We start from the raw sequence: 21,982 nt of genomic DNA on the forward strand, positions 1-21,982 counted from the left end.
CCGCAAAAAATCCGCGCGTGGGTACATAGCCTAAATGGTTTGTCTGTGATTAAACCATTTAGGCTGCACGACAATTTTGGACGTGACACTGGTAATCCATAGAGAGGAAAACTAAATTAAGAGAAACATCTAGACAAACCGCAACAATGTATATAACGGCTACTACTGTAATCAACAAGAGGGAAACTAAACACCTGACGTGGGCATAATAATCGTGCAAAGAGTGGGCACATAAGCCGTGGACAAAGGAACCACCCATGGAAACCATGTGGGAAATGTAGGATCCATAGATTTTAAGGCTTTTATATGAGAACAAAAGACCGCGCAGAATACCCACAACGGCCGGGCATTGCTCCCTAATATTTCCAGACTTTCTGCATGCTTACCGCTATATAATCCTTCCATTTTTTTTTTCAGAAGTTCTGCTTTGCTCGAGCGCCCGCAGAGACTATCTCCATCACTCCTTATTTATCCCGGCGGGGAGTTTCTTGTTCATTGTAGGATATATGTGGGAACTGTTATTAACAGCCCAGCAGATAAAACAAGAGGAACTCTCGTCCTGTGTGCATTTCCCCTTCCAAATAACCTCCCTGGAAAAACAAAAAGCAGACTGTGCGACCAGGAGGAATACCAGAACAGGTAGTTACGGTGGGAAAGGCAAAATGTGCCGAAAGTTAAAGGGAAAGGAGGACGATCAACAAGAGAACGAACCACGGGAACGGAATACTGATCCTAGCAAAAAAATACTAATCATATGCGCCCCAGGATTCTAACCTTTACTGTACTGGGAAAAAAAAAAAAAAAAAAACTTCCCATGAAATAAAAGGCATAAGGCATGAATAATGAGAAAGTTCCCCTTGATGTCTCATAAAATATACAAACCCGTGCCATCACGCTTAGGTTACATATACATATGAGTTATCTGCTAAAAAGTCATCACAGCTGCAAAATCCACAGGGGGAAGAAAATAAATAACAGATTTTGGTTTAAAAATGCAGCAGCTTTCACTTTTTGGAGGAGATTTCTTAGCATCCTATTCATAATGCTTGTAGTGCAAATCAGGCAGGACGTGCACTTGGGGTGGGCCAATGCACTTGGACTGCATCTCTAAGGTGCACCGACACACCCCTGTGCACTCAACTAGCTGAGAAGTTCTCATGACTGGCACTAGCAAAAAAAAAAAAAAAGATTTTATTGAGGGACAAGCTCCTGTACAGCCATACTCCTACTTCCATCTGTAAAACATGTCAATAGGGGAGCTTTTGACAGTTGTTTAAGATATCAATAAAAGTGAAAAATGTTGCTGCCACCCTGAAAATTGTAGTTAAAAGGGTCCGCTCATTTTAGACATTTATGGCATATCTAAAAGACCGATGCTTGTCTTAAGTGTGGGACATGTTTTGCCTTTGGCCGCTATAAGTGAAGAGGTCATCACTTGGCAAAAAATTACAGTATTCTAGAAATAATTGTAGGTCCCAGAGATGGCACCCTCTTCTTTCTTTAGATTTGCCATAAAGTTCTAGGAGGAGAATAATCCAGGAAATTATCGCTGTATGTGTCCGAGGAGCCTCACGCACAGGTCTCACCTGCGTATTTTAATACCCAATGCAAGATGGTGCAAGAAAGCGGAGATGAATTAACACTTTAGTCGGAGAGGTAACTAAATGATGTCCAGGGGCAGAAAGCTGCACTTTGGCCTTGGAGCCTAGGACGGGCCCAAATTACACTGCTGTATACAGATCACTTCCCCACACCTCTTAGTTGAGGGTGCCCACTGCTACATTATGTTTATTAGGCACATAAAATAATTTAAAAAAAAAAAAAAAAAAAACACCTAAAAGTAATAATAAATTAGTGCATCTGCTAAAGAACCTTTTTCTATAAAGAGAGCAAAAACATTACTTAATCAGTTTTAGATACAGGGGGAGAAAAAAAAAAAAAAAAAAATACTGCACGAGCCAGCAGTGACCAACCTATTCTATAGAAGGGGATATGCGGCGGCCGGCGGGGATAAGCGGCGCCTATATAACACCACTTATCAGGTTCTGAAAGAAGAACGTTAATGCAAAAATACTTTTGTCGATGTGTAACAGCGTTGGATCAGCTCTAGTTTTGCATGGTTGGATAATAAAGCATCAGTAAGAGACAATGATTCCTTCTACATTAGCCTGATCTAGGAGAAAAGTAGCTGGTCCCACCATTAATAAAGCAGGCCGCCACTTATTAAAACTAATAATGCACGACAGCTACAAGGTAAGAGTATCCCTCCGTGAATCACGAGACCGAATACTAAAGAAAGGCGCACATCACATCTTAAGTCATCCCGGTACTGAAGATTCCTCCAGCAGGATGGCGTTATCCATGATAATTAGTTTAACTAAAAAAGGAGCAAAATATAAGAAATTCAATTTGCTAATCTGTAAAACAGAAGAACCAATTAAAAAGACGCAACAATAATTCTGCAGCGTACAGAAAAGAAAAAAAAAAAGAAAACCAACGATGAGGTACATTCTCCAATACCTAGGCCCATTCATTCACACTTCTCTTCACAGACGTCCCAAGGCACAGACCTCCTCCATGAAAGCCTTTGTGTCTGTACCCCAGTAGAACGGATCATCAGTGATTTCACACCACAACAAAAGCCATTTGGGGTCACACACCCTGAAGCGGAACTTACAGCTGAAAAGAGACAGCGGGATAAAAACAGAGGTTTCATCAATAGTGTCAAACGAAGAAGAAAAGGTCTGAAATTGGAAAAGAATGCGTAAAACATCACAAATAATATGTTAAAGTGCTGGGGGGGTTCACAAAAAGGAGGGGAGGTCCAGTGAAAGAGGAAATACCTGCAATGGTATACATATTCAAAGTGACCCCTTCCTCTGTTCACGGGACTATGTTGGGGTAAAAGGTATAAAAAAAATTTAAAAAATAATAAAAAAAACTGTTAAAACTTTTCTCAAGGGTGTCCACCTAAAAAAAAAAAAAAAAAAAGTCAGACTGGAGGAGCACAGAACTTTGGTGAGTACTACAAGTCCTTTCGGTCTAACAATGTACGGTAATATTCCGATTGTCAGGCCATGTTCACACGTTCAGTATTTGTACGCCAAACCCGGAGTGGAACAATGAAAAAAGTCCCATTGACATGTTGTACCGCCTTTCAAGGAAGACACTGAAGATCTCTTAGGCTGTGTGCACACGATGCGGATTCTGCTGCGTTTCCGCAGCGGTTTTGGCCCTGCGGAAACACAGCAGTTCCGCTGACAAAGTACAGTACAATGAAACCCTATGGGGTTTCAAAAACGCTGTGCTCACGGTGCGGTTTTTTCCGTGCGGTTTTGCTGCGGTTTACAACCGCAGCATGTCAATTGTTTCACACCTTTAACATAGTAGAGGTGTGAAACCGGAGGGCAAAACCGCAGACCAAACCGCAGGTCACTTTACCTGCGGTTTTACCTGCGGTTCCGCGAGGAAAAACCCGCAGGTAATTCTGCACTGTGTGCACATAGCCTTAAAGTCCAGAGACAATAAATATCCAAAGGGTTGATTAATTAAGCCAGCCCAGTGAATAGTGGATCTCGTCAGAAGCTTTCCCATTCTAGAAATACACATCTGCCCCATTAGGGAGGCCGCAATTTTAGACAATTTGCTATATATATTCATTCCAATAATCTCAATTCAAGTTCCAGATCTGGATCAGGGCAATCATCGGATGGCAGATTGAGAGGTCTTTAACGAGCATGGAACACAGAACAGTTGGTGCTGTACTGGGGTTTCTTCTAGGAAAACGCAGTTCACCTTTCAAAACCCACATTGGGACCATCATATTGATAAAGGTGATGGCCGCAGAGCTCCGCCATAGTGCTAGTGCTTATTTATAAGGAGCCGGTAATCCCTCCTGCATTTTTCACCTTATGCAAGCTTCCAGCAATTCATGACTACAGTGCAAAATCTCCCCAGACGTTGCAAACAAAACTGATAAATATCAAGTACTAGCTAAGAGCCCGGCGCTGCCCGGGCATAGTAACTAAGACACCAGAAACGCATTGAGAACGCAAACATCTATATCTTCTATGCTGGCATTTTAACCACTACCCTGTATCGATTGAAGTGAATACAAAAAATTTGTTTTCACTACATCGTGGAGCTGGATAACCTTTTTCCATGTCAGAACCAGAGCGCTGAGTGGAACGGTCCTAACTTCCATACCAGGGATCCTTTTAAGAGAGGCCTGGGGTGAGAATCAGAGCGCTGAGAGATTTACCCTAACTTCCATACCGGGGATCCCTTTAAGGCCATGTGCACACGCTGCGGTTTTGCTGCTGTTCTGCTGCGGTTTTGGCCCTGCAGAACTGCAGCAGTTCCGCAGACATGGCACTTCACCATGTTAGCCTATGGGTTTTCAAAACCGCAGTGCTCACGCTGCGGTTTTTTACCTGCGGAAAAGCTGCGTTTTTTTTTTTCTGGAGCATGTCAATTGTGCGGATTCTGCTGTGGTTTCACACCTTTAACATAGTAGAGGTGTGAAACCGCAGGGCAAAACCGCAGGCCAAACCGCAGGTCACTTTACCTGCGTTTCCGCGGGAAAAAACCCGCAGGTGAATCTGCAGCGTGTGCACATACCCTAAGAGAGGCCTGGGGTCAGTACCAAAGCGCAGAGTGGCTTTGCCCTGACTTCCATACCGGGGATCCCTTTAAGAGAGCCTGGGATCAGAACCAGAGCATTTGAAGGCAATTGCCCTGACATCCATACCAGGGATCCCTTTAAGAGAGGCCTGGGGTCGGAACCAAAGCGCTGGATGGATTTACCCTGACTTCCATACTGGAGATCCCTTTAAGAAAGGCCTGGGGTCAGTACCAAAGCACAGAGTGGATTTGCCCTAACTTCCATACCAATGATCCCTTCAAGAGACCCTGGAGTCAGAACCACAGAGCTGAGTGAAACGGTTTTAACTTTCATACCAGGGATCCATTTAAGAGAGGCCTGGGGTCAAAACCAAAGTGCTCTATGCTCCTTTCTGTGGGGAAGACAATGGCTGGGAGCTTATGTTCCCAGGGATGCCAGATTTCTCCCACCCAGTCAGTGTCTGCTGAGGTGTTGTCAAGTGGGAAAACTTGCTCATAGCAACCAATCACAGCTCAGCTTCTTTTAACTAGCTCTGGTGAAATGAGAGATGCTTAGTGATTGGTTGCAAGGAAAACTGTTGCTCATAGCAACCAATCACAGCTCAGCTTCTTTTGAACAGCTCTGGTGAAATGAAAGATGCTTCGTGATCGGTTGGTGATACACACATACATACATTCAGTTTTTTATATATATATATATATATATATATATATATATATATATATATATATATATATATATATATATATATATATATATTTATTGAGAACAGCTCTGTCGCAAGGTCCACCGCCGGCACATCAATGACGTCTACATTATTCTAGGTGGCGAGTTTTCTTATGCTTGTATCAGAGATTTCTTGGCTCATAACTTTTACAACAGGTTCCATATATTATTCTGTAGGCACGCAAATAAACTGTAAGGCAGTGTTCACACATGTGAAATTTGACACAGATTTTTAAAGTGGAATCCATGTAAAATATAACCCCAATCAGTATCCCAAGCACAAGAGTGGGGTTTCTACAATACCGTCTACGTATATGCAATGAAAATTATTTGCGCACAAAAAAAGAAGAAAAAAAACCTCAAGAAAATATGTGCCATGCCACTTATCACAGGTTCCACAAGAACGGCAGACAGATTATTGCTATGCAGATTACGCCCATTGAACGGACAGATGTGCTGCAATACATATTTCACTGTACACTTGCCAAGGATATGTTCACATGTTGTGTTTTTCCACTGTTTTTTCTGCATTAAAAAAAAAAAAAGCGGTTGCAGAAAGACCACTGCGGACAATATGCATTTTTTTTGTTTGTTTGTTGCCATCATTTTAATGGATGAAATGTAATGCATAAACACTGAAAGAAGTGACATGCAGCATCTAAGCAAAAATGCAGCATTTCCATGAGATTTCAGAAATCTAATTTTGCTAGAACTGTAATAAAAGGAGGCATATTTTACACACCCAATACATTGTGCAAAATATGCAGCAAAAACACCACGTGTGAACATCCGCGCAAGAAGCAGCTACTGTTTACATGGGGAATAGGAGGCTATTCTGAGGATGGGGCGCACCCACAGACTTTTCCTTGATTAATGTGATTTTACGAGCTTAACGTAAACTTCTACAACCCCTCTACAAGAGTGCAGATTGTCGAATCCTGGCAGAGTGCTATAGCTGAGCTTTTATGATCACTGATCACAAGTAATGAGCGAATGTGACCGGAGAAAGTGTTATCTGAGCATGCTCGGGAGCTAACCGAGTGACTTCAGTGTGCTCGAGTAATACAACTCTGGCAAAAATTAAGAGACCACTGCACAGTTTTATAAGAATCAGCTTCTCCACATGTCTGACAGCCATTCCATTCCAGTGTCAGTTGAATTCCAACCAGAGTACACCTCATTCTACTTAATGTGCTTCTAATTAGGTGATCACCTGAACCAAATCTTATTTAACAAAGGAAAGTATAAAATCCCTGCTGTGGTGCTCACAATCCTCTTGCAATAGGACAAGCTGGATGGCAAAACAAGTGCTAGTAATATCCCAAAAGTAATAGGAATGAAAAAATAACTTTTAACCATGCCAAAGGAGTTGAAAAGTCTTGAGTGAGGAAAAGAAGGGCTCAATTCTGGCTTTAATAGCAGAGGGATACAGTGAGCCTCATGTTGCCTCCATCCTTAAAATTTCTAAGACGACAGTCCATTACAACAAGGTCAAGCAGCAGACATTGGGGACAACAAAGCTACAGACCGGCAGAAGGCAAAAACGACGCTTCACTGACCTGGATGACAGTCATCTTATTCGAGTGTCACTCAGCAACCGCAGGATGACATCAAGTGACCTAAAAAAGAATGGCAAATGGCAGCTGGGGTGAAGTACATGGCAAGAACAGTTCATAACAGGCTCCTAGTGGCAGGGCTCAAGTCATGTAAAGATAGAAAAAAGCCTTTCATCAATGAGAAATAAAGGAGAGCCAGGCTGAAGTTTGCCAAAGACTATAAGGATTGGACCATAGTGGACTGGAATAAGGTAATCTTCTCTGAGTCTAATTTTCAGCTTTGCCCAATACCTGGTCATCCAATGGTTAGACGGAGACCTGGAGAGACGTACAAGCCACATTGTCTTGCACCCACTGTGAAATTTGGTGGAGGATCGGTGATGATCTGAGGATGCTTCAGCAAGGCTGGGATTGGGCAGGTTAATCTTTGCGAAGGACGTATGAATCAAGCCGCATACAAGGTTATCCTGGAAAAACAGTTGATTCCTTCTGCTCAGGCAGTGTTCCCCAACTCTGAGGACTGTGTTTTTCCAGCAGGATAATGCGCCATACCACACAGCTAGGTAAATCAATGTGTGGATGAAGGACCACCACATCAAATCCCTGTCATGGCTAGTCCAATCTCCAGACATGAACCCCATTGAAAACCTCTGGAATGTAATCAAGAGGAAGATGGATAGTCACAAGCCATCAAACAAAGAAGAACTGCTTAATTTTTGTACATGGAGTGGCATAAGGTCACCCAAAAGCAGTGTGAAGGACTGGAGGAAAGCAGCCAAGACGCATGAAAGCTGTGATTAAAAATCATGGTTATTCCACAAAATATTGATTTCTGAACTCTTCCTGAGTTAAAACATTAATATTGTGGTTTCTAAATGATTATGAACTTGTGTTCTTAGCACTGAGGTCTGCAAGCACTGCATTTGTGTTATTTTGACCAGTTTTCATTTCCTGAAAATAAATACAAAATTTAGTGCTTGGAAATTCGAAGACATGTTGTTAGTAGTTTATAGAATAAAAGAGCAATTTACATTTTACTCAAAAACATAAAGAGAAAAATCAGACAAACTGAAAATTTTGCAGTGGTCTCTTAATTTTTGCCAGAGCTGTATATATGTTCGAGTCCCCGCAGCTGCATGTCTCGCTGTTCGACGGCCACAACACATGCAGGGATTGTCGGTTTGTTAGAAACAGAACTCCATGTGCAAAATATACTTATGCTATTAATTATAATCTAGGTCTATTATGATTATTTTGTATTTCTAAAAATTTTTTTTTTTTTTTTTAATTTATTTATTTATTTATTTTTAATACTTACGATGTCTCTTTGAACATCGGTATCAAAGTCTCTGGCTTTGGTTACTACCCGCTCCTAATGTTGATTTGACGGCAGTCATCTGAGTGTAAAGTACAAGGAAAGGGTGAAGGGATATTCACAATCTTTACTCAAGACTAAAGTGTACTAATGCACATGACATGTTCTAAGGGTCCTTCACCGAGGACCACTAATGGCACAAATACAGGTGAATAGGTTTCCTCAGAGACAAGCTCACTAATGGAAGAGAAGTTCTTCAGAAAAAAAGATGCTCACAGGGGACCAAAGTGCAGCAAGATCGGCGTCAGGCGTCCACATCTATATACTAGGGAGGGACAAATATATATTAAAAATTGGCGTTCTCCAGGTACATACAGTACATCTCACCATTATTCATATATACATTAATCACCAAACCATAGGTGATAAAAAAAAGTAACAAAACTTGTTTCTTGCTTTAGGCAATTAAGCAAATCCCAATATCTGGAAAGCTTTTAACCCAAGAATGAGATGTTAGTGTAGATTGTGCACACACAATGAGAAGTTGTCCCCCTCAAACTCCAAATACAAAATTTTTTTTTTGACCAATCGCCCTCCCATTTCTACTACCAATCCTTGAACATTGAGAGAATTGGGACATGTTCTTAGTGGCAGCAAAATTCCAGCCACCTCTCTCCCTTCTAAATAAGTAATTATTATGTTACTTGAAGGTGAAGGGTGATTGCTGCATCCACGTGGCACCCTCACCGACAGCACAACCTGGATGACAAGTGTTGGCCTATTTTTACAAGTCCTAAATACGGTACTAACAAAATTGCCAGATTTTATAAATATTAACCTAAAACTAGTTGAAAAGCAGTACTCCAGATTATATGACGCCTCATCTCAAGCGCAGCAAATAGATCAGAGAGTATTAAAAAGAAAAAAAAAAATCCAATATAGAAACATTGGGGGGGTAAAGGTTGACTTAATTATGTTTCGCATTGGGTATATACTATATGTGCGCACCACACACTTTTTTTTTAAAATCTCTATTGGATTAAATTATTCAACAAGGTTATTATAAAACTGCACATTAAATTGGATTAAATAAATAGAGAATGAAATTGCCAGATCTTTAGGTAAACAGAATACTCTATCCGCGTTTTCTAGTCAAGTCGATGCAAATCCGCTTAAGGATATGAAGCGATAAGCCACTTGTCCTGCTTTGCAAATTAAAAATTAAGAAAAAAAAAAGTTACATAAACGTAATTTCCGTATCTTTAAGAGTGAAAAATATCCTGAAGAGATTTATTTTCTTTGAGCGGTCCTCTACAGAAAAAGGAGAATTTTTGGTACTCACCGTAAAATCTCTCTCATAGCCGTCATTGGGAAGAGGGGGACACAGAAAACCATCGGACGTCCAAAAAACAAACAGTCTCTGGGGTGGAAAACCTAATAAATGTCGAGGAATAGCAACCTTTGGTTACTACCCGAGTGACTGACACTTTCAGTACCCTTTTGCCAAGACTTAAATCGCCGACACAAAGGTAAGAGCTCTGCAAAGAGGAGGACTGAACAATAAGTAGCCCTACAGAGAAGACCACAAACCAGGAGATCTACGACTCCAGAGGTTTCTCAAGTTTGGGAGGCGAGAGCTGTGACCAGCTGGCGGCTCCCTTGGCTTAGCCCGATTTCCAGAAAAGACAAATCGAAATCAGCCAGCTGTGGCAGCTCTAGAGGCAGTCAGACCATTCGAACGACTGAAGGGAGCTGTGAGAGAAAAGGAGGGTGCTGGACGCAAAATCCATTCTATCTCGGTGAAGGAGAGAGACAGGCAAAAACCACCCTTTGGAGTTTCGCCTGATAGAGAAGAGATCACCAAGAGAGAATCACCTTGACAGAAAACCGGAGCCTAGATATGTCTCTGATAGTCTTCGAAAGAGGGGACTGATGTGCATCCAGGACCAGACTGAAGTCCTTTGGATCCAATGGGCCCCCAAATTCACCTTACCCAGGTGGAAAGTCCTAACCTGAGGCTTGGAAGTCAGATACCGCTGGAAAAGGACAGCAAAAGCAGATGCCTGGTCCATGGGAGCTAACCTCAGATCAAGACCAGAATGCAAAAATTAAGAAAGCAGGTGTTAGGGGCTTGCGGAACGCACCGACTAAAATAGATGGTATGAGGTGTGTTCGCAGCCAGAGGTCCACCGTGCAGAGATGGGAAACTGCAGCTAGGTAATGGCGGAGTACTAACTGAAAACCGGCGGGTTAACCGCTGGCCCGGTGTGTACAGGAGCAAACTCTGTTACTTCACAGAGCCGCTGAAACATAAATGCCGGAGCCTGTTAATGCTCACAGAGCTCGGCAGTATGAGCACTAGTGTATAGTCACAGGACTCTGCCCCTGAGACGCTGGGTTAGAGTCCCTCTAGACACACTAGTGCTCGACACCGCAACTGCAGTGCCAGGAGGAACAACAGGAAAGCACACAGCTTGCGCACGGCGCCACTATTGGCAGTTGCAGCTACTTGCGGCTGTACAAAGGTGCCTTGTGCTAGTTGGCACAATATGGTGCTAAGTGGAGTGCTGTGAGTGGAAGCACTGTTTCACAAAGGCAATGCCACTGATAGGGATAGGGAACTCTAGTAGAGTCAGCACCTAACACATGCGTATCCAAGGGAGGGGATCATAATGAGTCAGTCACCTGTTACATACATCCATCATCACTCACACATATACCAACGAGAGTCTATACTAGCGCATGGCCGAGCGGCCATGCGGCTCTACTATAGTGGCGTCCTTCCGGGACCTTCCCAGTAGTGGACCAATCTGAGCAGGAACGGGACCTGCGCATGTGACCGCCGACCTCCAATGAGAGGTCGTCCCACGGGCATGCTGAGTAGGCAAAATACAGGACTTAGTCCCTGGAGCGTCTGCTTGCTGCTCATTTAAGCATGGTGTTACAGCAGATCCTGAAGGAGCAATCAGACGCCTAGCATCAGCCTGGGCAAGACGCCGGGACCGACGTCTCTGCTGAGCAGGAATCTCTGCGGCCGCAGAGGAATGGGAGACCGCAGAGGACATGACTTGAGATTCCCCCTGTGTAGTAGGGGAAACTCGACACCTAACAGAAGGTTCACAACAAAAGAGAACTGCTGAGGAAAAGAGGCCATCTAAATGCACATGGTAGAAATGTTATTTCTTAGGGTACCGATGCACCAGCGATATGACGCGGTCAGGATCGCTGGTGCGTCGCTAGTGAGCTGCCACACAGGCAGATCTCACCAGCGACATCGCTGGGGACGGGGATCGCTACTTACTTGTCAGACGCGGCGATCCTGCGTCCTCCCGTCCAAGCGTCGCTCGTCGGCGCCGCAGGAAGTGACCGACGAGGAATGGTCCAGGAGCTTCTCGCGGGGGAGCCGGTCGGAGGTAAGTATCACATGCTGCAACGTCACAAAATCGGTGACTTTACAGCGATATCGCTATGTGTAACGGGGGCTTTAGGCATTCTACTCAGACTAACCTAGCATTGGTGCAACCTATGCAGTTGCACAGGAAACCACAAGGTAAGGAGGGCCCACTTTCAGCTGTAAAATAGATGGAATTGTGCATTATGGTGATCTATTGGACTGCAAAGCGCCTATGTACTCTTTTTGCAGAGGAGCCCTCTTTTGTCTGTGTCCGTCACTGTGTTTTAGGCTCAGGATCTTCAGCTAATAATTGAGGGAGCCACTTGGCAACAGGAAACCAAACTATGCCTCCACACACTGATGGCGACCATTAGGAAACTTGTTACACAATTGCAATAAAACAGAAAAACCTTTATTCTTTTACATCAGTGGCATGTATTTAATGGTTGTAGAAGACTGTTAGAGGCACAGTAGACTTGATGGTTGCATGAACAAAATTGAAGGTAGGAACAGTATCCAAATGGTCTCCGACCATGACTGGGGACCAAGAGGCACTCTAAAATGTCAACCAGTGCTTTTGCTGGTCTAAACGTGCCACGGTGGATCACCAGGAGGCAATAACTCTTGCTACAGATTATGCAGCATAGGCAATTCTTGTGCGGTGGCGCAAGTCACTCCATATGGATCCTGATATTAACAAAGCTACGTCCATTAATGAAATTGTCAAACTACCCACAGTGACATATGGAAACTGCCCATCGCTCAACACTGTCTAGGACCACCTAACATTTGTAAAACAAGCAATGCAATAGTACACGTGTAACAGCAATGGGCTGTCCACACGGCATTCGGCAGTGACTCCATCTACAGGTTACGTGTGCATCCTGGAAAAACTGGTTTGAACGCCACTTTGTCTCATTGTTAGACCTTTCTTTTTGCCTACCACTGGCACACTCCTCAGTGGCTGGATGCCGGACTACATCACACAAACTATGAGCAGGCTTCTGCAGGTATCCAACGTGGTCATACTGCACGGACACGCGTTCCTTCTACATGACCTTCTCTCAACCAAAGTTGCAGCACAGCACCCCATGCACACTACCAGGTCATCGTCTGGTTCTGCTGGGCCTGTGCGGTCACTGGCATCTCTTCTTGCAAGCCAACTGCCAGGAAACTATGTCTTCTGACGATCGGCAACTTTCATACGGCATGGTGGAACGCAGCAGCCCAGCAGTCTTTACACCCCTGGCCTAACAAATGCACAAAAAAGTAGGAGCACAACATCGGTCAACAATATGGTCTCCCAAATCAATATATACTTCTACACATGGGGTATGACTTTGCATACCTTCCTCAGCAATATAAATCACAGGATGCCAGTTGACAAAAGGCTTTCTATGTAGACTTTGCAGAAGGTTAATTTTTAGAAAAAAAAATAAACAAAATTGGAATTTTAGAATAGTTTACAATCCTATCTGTAGGCGCGGCAACAGAGCATTCATGCCGTGTAGTACACTACGTATCATCATACAACCACACCGGACACACATCACCGAAGTGGCTTCAAGCTAAGGATCTACTGAAGCGTTGCCTGGAAGGCAAACATAGATGTAAGTGTCATGTCAAAGGAACGGTTTGTTTTCTTTTTTGTTTTTAAAAGATGCAACTAGACAATTTATTTTTTTAAATCGCTGTAATTTTTTGCCCATATAGTGCAAAAATAAAAAATCACCTGCACATGATGGATGACAAATGGAAAGGACACTAACTTTGCCTCTATCAGACGAGAGCAACTATTTTCTAATACCCAATCAGGGAATCCGAAGTGATAAGGAGTCTGTCAGCACAAAGTGACTGTTCAAACCAATCAGACCCCCATTTGACGCATTAAATTTTTCCCCTATTTTCCTCCTGAAAATTTCGGGTTCATCTTGTGGTCCGATGCATCTTTATAGTTTGAAAAATACAGTACTTGTTTTCCATTTATCTCCACCCTTTTCCTTAATTGACAGCACGGTCATTACAGGAGACAGACGGAAAAACAAGTAGGTGGGAAGGTGCACTGAACTGCTTGGCCACACCAAGGGTGCACCGAGCACCTGTGCTTGGTTTGAACAGTCATTTTGTGCAGACAGACTCCCTTTAAAAGGTTTGTGGGTATTAACAATGCAGAGCAGCTACAAAAAGCATATCTCTTTCTGTCCATGAATTAAAAATTATGCCGCTGTTCCCTTGTGTCGGCGCAGCTCTAAATTTAATATGTTGTACCAGGCTCCATCATAAATTATAGCTGGTCAATGGGCATCCCAAAAGTGATATCCTGTGATGGCATACCCAAAAATGGGTTTGTCAAACATGGACAACTCTGAAGACATGACTTATCTGAACACATGAACTCCTAAATCTTATCTATCTAAGCCAGTTTGGACAGAGATAAAATTCTAGTACTGCAGGCTTTAAAGGGAATCTGTCACCCTTTTTTTCGGCTTGCAGCTGCCGGCATAGACATCGGTGGCTTATCTACAGCATTCTGTAATGCTGTAGATAAGCCTCCGATGTAACCTGAAAGATGAGAAAAACACGTTATATTATACTCACCGGGGTGGGCGGTCCGGACCTCTCCCGACGCCTGCGCACTGCAGGACTCTGCTCTGCCCTTAACAGGGCAGAGCAGTGAGCTTGCGCTGCAGCCATTACAGGACGGGAGAAGAGGATGTCATCGCATGAAGAAGGGAGGCGTCGGACCGGACCGCAACACCCACCAGACTGGACCGCCCACCCCGGTGAGTATAATACAACGTGTTTTTCTTATCTTTCAGGTTACATCGGAGGCTTATCTACAGCACTACAGAATGCTGTAGATAAGCCCCCGATGTCTATGCCGGCAGCTGCAAGCCGAAAAAAAAAAGGGTGACAGATTCCCTTTAATTAGATGCACCTGACTAGTTTTAACCAAGAACCAGGAAACGGGTTCACCTTGTGTCAGACTACTGGAAATTGACCAGCCAAAATGTGAGCTGGGAGAGAGACAAACCAGGAACCCTCTCTGAATAGAAACTGCTTGTGTCAGCTAGGAAAGCTGAGCAGTCTGTGTGTTGGAGCTGCAGCCTGTTCAGTGTGAACTGTGCCTGGAGTTGAACACTTCTGTTTGGTACTGGAACACAGGCTGAAGGGAATACAGAAACTGGTACCATGTACCTCTTCTGTGTGTACAGTCTGTTCCAGAAGAAATTACTAATCTGTTCGGGTAAGCCCGCACAGACATATATGCCTGCTGAATGAACCATTTATTTGCCATTATACCTTTGTGTTTAGAAGAGGCCATTTTTGGTTATGAATCCCCTGGAGTTTTATGAAAGCAATAAAACTGCACATTTGGACCAAACCGCCATGCCTGTGAACACCAATTAATGCCTACCTGATTTTTTTTTTATTATTATTACTATTATATATGAGATGAGATCTCTGCATAATACATATTGATGTATTGTCTCAGAAACGTTCCTTTAAATCCTGGAAGAATGAAGTCATTGGGAGCAATGTAAGCCCTGTCCTCTGTGCACGGTGCTGATTCAGCTCCACCATGTAGCAGATCTAAGCGTACCACTAGCACAGTTTAGACGTAACATTAGTTATACAGTATGAAAATAGCACCCGACATTACCATCTATAGCCCATCTGCATATTTCCCTCCTGTATTTGATGTATTTTACCATTATCCGCCATTGCCGAGATGGAAGAGCGAGATATTTACATCCGATAACTGCACACCAAGCAGAACTACATACAGAGCCATCACAAGCAACGTCAAAATTCTACATAAAGAAATCTCCTCTCAGATCCTAAAACCCAATACCAATTAGTGGTACGCCCAGCCAACAGACAAGTGAAGCGCACATTAATAATTCAGTTTAACATTCCCGTAACCCCTTCTGACTGCATTATAACTTCACATATCTCCACAAGAAGTCTGAGGCTTCATCTAGTCTCCGCACTTCAGAGTTATCACAGTAAAACATCAGTATGAATTAATTGGAACCAGTCTGCACTTTTTTTTTTTTTTTTTTACACAAAAAGTAGTGGTATGGTTGTATAGATGCTTATCCCCCCAATATAAATGATACCTTTTTTGTAAAGATCAGATGTGACAGTCATGAGAAATTTAGTATAGAAGTAATTTGAAAATCAAGTTGGAAGTGCACTGGGAGAGTGTTTGTGCACTTGCACGGTTCTTCCAAGTGCACTGACACCCCCCAGTGCACTTCCAATCCAATTTGAATATGGTTTCTACACAAGATTTCTCATGACTGGCACATCGGATCTCATCAAAAACGGTATCATTTATATTTGGGGGACAAGCGCCTATACAGCCATACCACTACTTCCATATCTAAAAACGTGCAAACAGGTCTCTTTAATAGAGGTGGTTTTGGTCAATGATCTTGTCTACAAATATTAAAAGTTCAGATTCTGATGATGAATATACAAATTATACACAGACTATGGTCTCTATGGTTGACATGAAAAGTTTTTTTTTTTTTACAAGTTTGCTATTTCACAACTGTCAAATAGATGCGCCTTTTTAAGTGGCCACTGCGGGGTGCAACATTTACGGCCCCTTACCAGCCTGAGAATACCAGCCTCCAGCTCCCTGCTATAGATTGGCTGGTTGTCAAGAATGGGGGTGGGGGAGCATGCTTTTTTTTTTTTTATAATTATTTAAATAAATAAAAGTGTGGGGACCCCTCTATTCTTGATCTTTTTCATATATTGGCAGCAATGAAGAAGGAAATTTTAGGTAATGACCAGAGAACATCTTGTATTGCCTGCTCTGTATCCCTTATACTGTACAGAGCAACCTCAGGTGACAGACCTTGTGGTCCTTACATGCCTTATACTGTACAGACAGTGTGATCACCCTCTTTCAGAATAAGGTCACGGGAGGGGCCAAAAGAAGGCCAGAATAAGGTCACGGGAGGGGCCAAAAGACGGCCAGAATAAGGTCATGGGAGGGGCCAAAAGACGGCCAGAATAAGGTCACGGGAGGGGCCAAAAGACGGCCAGAATAAGGTCACGGGAGGGGCCAAAAGACGGCCAGAGGAAGGCCACGGGAGGAGCAAAAAGACAGCCAGAGGAAGGTCACGGGAGGGGCAAAAAGACGGCCAGAGGAAGGCAGCGGGAGAAGCAAAAAGACGGCCAGAGGAAGGTCACGGGAGGGGCAAAAAGACGGCCAGAGGAAGGCAGCGGGAGGAGCAAAAAGACGGCCAGAGGAAGGTCACGGGAGGGGCAAAAAGATGGCTCACAGCGAGGCCACAGTAGGGGTAAACATTTGCCCTCAGTAATATCGCAGCATTGGGATTATAAATAGGAACATATCACTATAGAGAAATAAATCCTGGCATTCCATCATGCAGCAGAGGCCAATTGCCCCCTCAAGCCACACACTTGTTGACATTATCTAAGAACCTTTATATCACAAGGTCCAATTGTTTGTGGTCTTAAAAGACATACGGGAAAACTAATCTCTTATATACAGTATGATGTGTAAGAACTATGAGCAACATAACAAATTGCATAAGGTGCATCCTAGTTTGTGAATTTACTGATGGAAGATGGGCTATTATTTGTGGCTTGATCTGCCAAAAGCTAAGATGCAAACAAAATGAGAATATAACCTACAGTAAGAAAATACATTGTAACAGTACATGTATACAACATAGGGTACTTGATAAATACTGCTTTTGTTTAAAAAAAAAAAAAAGTGTAAGAGCCATCCCACCGTGATAAGGGTGTCCCCAATTGGGATGGTCCTATCCTCTAGTATACACTGCATGTATACCAATGGACCTATCCTTCTTATACATTGCCTGTATACTAACTTGTGCTCCGTCTCATTTCTTTGGTTTTGCAATAATCAAATGAGTAAGAGATGTAAACACTTCCTAGGTGATGGAAGAAGGAAATATAATAAAGTGGCCATTCAAGTAAGGATAAGCGGCGCCGAGGTGCATCTTGATGCCCATTTTCTTCCCACTTAAATGAACCAAGTTTACGTGTCTAGAAAGGAAATCTGATGTTCCAGCTACAATCTCATTGCACTCACAAATCCAATTTATAACATTGCTATGTAAAGTAGAAGAATATATCTGCACATTATATATTACAGATCAGTAGATTACACGGAAAAATCCTGCAAATGTAAAAGCAAATTACATCATCAAAGCTTCCTAATGAGGACGTGTGACTGCATTAATGCCACATATGTCACCATGAGGCGTGGCGATTGACAATGCCCTGACAGCATGACAAAGCAGGACAGGCATTCATTTCCTCGTGTAACCAGAAACTGCAGTGTTAGTGTGTACACAGAGGAGACGTGCAAGACGACCACAGGAGCAGCAATGCGATACATCACTGCGGATACAGGCGATGTATAAGCCCGGGTGATGGACGCTCTACATGCTGCTGGTCATCCGCCATCGTCGTCTTATGCATGTTCCTAGATCAGTGATGGAAGGAAGGAGCTCACAAGGGTTAATGCTGGAAACACCCTCTGGTATACAGGGTCGAGGGTGTGTATACAGACTCGGTGTAATGACTGGGCACCTCGGCTACATGTGACTTTATCTGATGCCGTACCGCAGCCAATGAGTCCGGGGTGATCGTGTTCATTCAGAATGAGCGGCTATATCCAGAGGATCTGATGAACACTGATATCAGGTGGTGCGTAAGACGAAGCGCACGTCCTGGTGGATGCCGCAGAGCGTCCAAGCGGTATTCAACAGGTGTCTCGTCACCAGGCGGTCATATGAACGCTGCTCGTCACATGTAGCGCAAAGAGAGAACTAATGGACTTTGCTGATTAGTAAAGCACAAGAAAAAAAATAATCCATTTCATCCAGGATGTCAATTATCGGTTCAGATACATGTGACACCAGAAATATACTCCACAGATAAAGTAGTGATGATCAGCACGTGTCCTGGGTCGTCAGCCTGAGCTTCCCATGGAATACACTACATGACCTCAGGGTGCACACACAGTCCGCCTGGGGATACTGGATGTACTTCTAACTTTTAGAATATATTGAAAGGGGGCAGAAACGCCATAAATCTGATCCACACGACACAGGGAAAATCTGACCAGCGCTACATATATGAAATCTGCATTATGTCAATAGAAGCTGCGAACTTTCGTTGCACATTAAACGCAAATGGTTAAAACTACTGCAAACCCAAAGCATTTCCACAATCCCTAGTCCAGTATGGACACAAATATGTTATAATGAATTAATGCTTATCTGTAAAATGGTGGTCCCCAATGGTTTTATACACTTTGCTGCAGTGCTGATATCACTTACAGTTAGGTCCATATATATTTGGACAGAGACAACATTTTTCTAATTTTGGTTCTAGACATTACCACAATGAATTTTAAACAATTCAGATGCAGTTGAAGTTCAGACTTTCAGCTTTCATTTGAGGGTATCCACATTTAAATTGGATGAAGGGTTTAGGAGTTTCAGCTCCTTAACATGTGCCACCCTGTTTTTAAAGGGACCAAAAGTAATTGGACAATTGACTCCGAGGCTATTTCATGGACAGTTGTGGGCAATCCGTTATGTCATTCTCAATTAAGCAGATAAAAGGCCTGGAGTTGATTTGAGGTGTGGTGCTTGCATTTGGAAGGTTTTGCTGTGAAGGAAACATGCGGTCAAAGGAGCTCTCCATGCAGGTGAAGCAAGCCATCCTTAAGCTGCAAAAACAGGAAAAACCCATCCGAGAAATTGCTACAACATTAGGAGTGGCAAAATCTACAGTTTGGTACATCCTGAGAAAGAAAAAAGCACTGGTGAACTCAATGCAAAAAGACCTGGGCGCCCACGGAAGACAACGGTGATGGATGATCGCAGAATAATCTCCATGGTGAAGAGAAACCCCTTCACAGCAGCCAACCAAGTGAACAACACTCTCCAGGAGGTAGGCGTATCAATATCCAAATCTACCATAAAGAGAAAACTGCATGAAAGTAAATACAGAGGGTTCACTGCACGGTGCAAGCCACTCATAAGCATCAAGAATCAAAAGGCTAGACTGGACTTTGCTAAAAAACATCTAAAAAAGCCAGCACAGTCCTGGAAGAACATTCTTTGGACAGATGAAACCAAGACCAACCTCTACCAGAATGATGGAAAGAGAAAAGTATGGCAAAGGCGTGGTACAGCTCATGATCCAAAGCATGCCACATCATCTGTAAAACACGGCGGAGGCAGTGTGATGGCTTGGGCATGCATGGCTGCCAGTGGCACTGGGTCACTAGTGTTTATTGATGATGTGACACAGGACAGAAGCAGCCGAATGAATTCTGAGGTATTCAGAGCCATACTGTGTGCTCAGATCCAGCCAAATGCAGCCAAACTGATTGGTCGTCGTTTCATACTACAGATGGACAATAACCCAAAACATAAAGCCAAAGCAACCCAGGAGTTTATTAAAGCAAAGAAGTCAGTCACCTGATCTCAACCCAACTGAGCATGCATTTCACTTGTTAGGCTGGGTGCACACGCTGCGGATTCTGCTGCGGTTCCGCAGCGGATTTGGCCGCTGCAGACCCGCAGCAGTTTTAGCTGCGGTGTACAGTACCATTCAAATGAATGGAAAAAAAAAAAAAAAACGCTGTGTAGACGGTGCAGATTTTTCCGCGCGGTTTTGAAACCGCAGAAAGAATTGACATGTCAATTCTTTCTGCGGAATCCGCAGCGGTTTCCTATCTCCACCATTGTGGAGATGGTGAAACCGCAGGGCAAAACCGCAGGCTAATCCGCAGGTCTTTTGACCTGCGGATTTTGCAAAATCCGCGCGGATGAATCCGCAGCGTGTGCACACAGCCTTTAAGACTAAACTTCAGACAGGCCCACAAACAAACAGCAACTGAAAACCACCACAGTGAAGGCCTGGCAGAGCATCAAAAGGGAGGAAACACAGCGTCTGGTGATGTCCATGAGTTCAAGACTTCAGGTAGTCATTGCCAACAAAGGGTCTTCAACCATGTACTAGAAATGAACATTTTATTTACAATTATTTAATCTGTCCAATTACTTTTGGTCCCTTTAAAAACAGGGTGGCACATGTTAAGGAGCTGAAACTCCTAAACCCTTCATCCAATGTTAATGTGGATACCCTCAAATGAAAGCTGAAAGTCTGAACTTCACCTGCATCTGAATTGTTTTGTTTAAAATTCATTGCGGTAATGTCTAGAACCAAAATTAGAAAAATGTTGTCTCTGTCCAAATATACATGGATCTAACTGTACATCGCTACATCCACTACTGCGGATGCAAGTGCATACGACACAAGACCGTTGATGCTTTTGACTGGTTGCAGCGGTCACATAGATGTATGCGACGTTATCACTGCAAGTAAACAAAGAGCGGATTTAACAGGCAAGTGGCGATTCTTCATTTCACCAATATAATCCCTGTTCAATTTGCTGCCAAAGGCCACATTCACACGATCAGTATCTTTTCATCAGTATTTGTAATCCAAGATCAGGAGCGGGTGAAAAATGCAGAATTGGTGACGTTTTCCTATTATACTTTTCCTCTGATTGTTCCATTCCCGTTTTTGGCTTATAAATACTGATGTAAAATACTGACCAAATACCGAACGCGGCCTTAGGTCTGTGTCTGAATACACTTGAAAAGAGAAAATAGCTTACGGCTGCTGTTCCAGGGGCACATGCCCTCCTGCCACTCCCTCTAAGGCTCTGTTCACATATCCATACTTCCATTGTCAATTTTGTTTCAGGAAAAGACAAATGGAATAATCAATTAGGCAAATGGAAATAGAGGGGCCCCATTGATTAATGGACTGCATTTAGTGTTTGTTGTTTAGATTGGGAAAAGCAGGCCTGCATGCAGAACGTCTTCAAAAACTAAAAAAAAATCAACCCAGGTGGACCCCACATCAATCAGTAGGACCCCTATGCTTCTCTTTGCACTTCTGATGGCAAGGATACATCATTTGTCTACTCCTGAAACTGAGATGTAACAGAACCTTTGCTACATGTAAACTCTATTTACAAATAACACTGAAACATCGTAACAAGGAAACATACCGCCATCTGTATCAATTGGAAATGTGCTGAAATCCTATGATGATCACTAACCGCAAAATTCTGACTCAGGATTTTTCAACGAAGTGACACCTAGCAAGTCATCTCAGAGTATATTACAGATATGTATCACAATCCATTGCCCAATCTCCTCTTCTGGGAAGCCACATTATTTGTCAGGAGTCCTGAATACACAAAACGACAGCCATCTCCTGCAATCAGGCTACAGACAATTTTCCATCAGTCTCTATTCTAC

General features: G+C 43.2%; 1 protein-coding gene across 3 annotated transcripts in view; it reads right to left on the bottom strand.

Annotated features, from left to right (window-relative positions):
- LRP8 (LDL receptor related protein 8) overlaps positions 1 to 21,982 on the bottom strand; it is a 192,342-nt gene that overhangs the window by 168,515 nt on the left and 1,845 nt on the right. The window contains exon 1 of one of the 3 annotated variants that reach the window (XM_073563709.1): positions 9,564 to 9,775. The exons of the other annotated variants lie outside the window; for them this stretch is intronic. The gene's annotated coding sequence lies outside the window, so the exon portion shown is untranslated. Of the gene's footprint in view, positions 1 to 9,563; positions 9,776 to 21,982 lie in introns of those variants that run through there. 3 annotated transcript variants of the gene reach the window in all.

The sequence above is a fragment of the Dendrobates tinctorius genome, unplaced genomic scaffold, assembly GCF_039654945.1.
Source record: "Dendrobates tinctorius isolate UK_male_01 unplaced genomic scaffold, ASM3965494v1 ptg000396l, whole genome shotgun sequence".
In the NCBI taxonomy this organism is placed as follows: domain Eukaryota; kingdom Metazoa; phylum Chordata; class Amphibia; order Anura; family Dendrobatidae; genus Dendrobates; species Dendrobates tinctorius.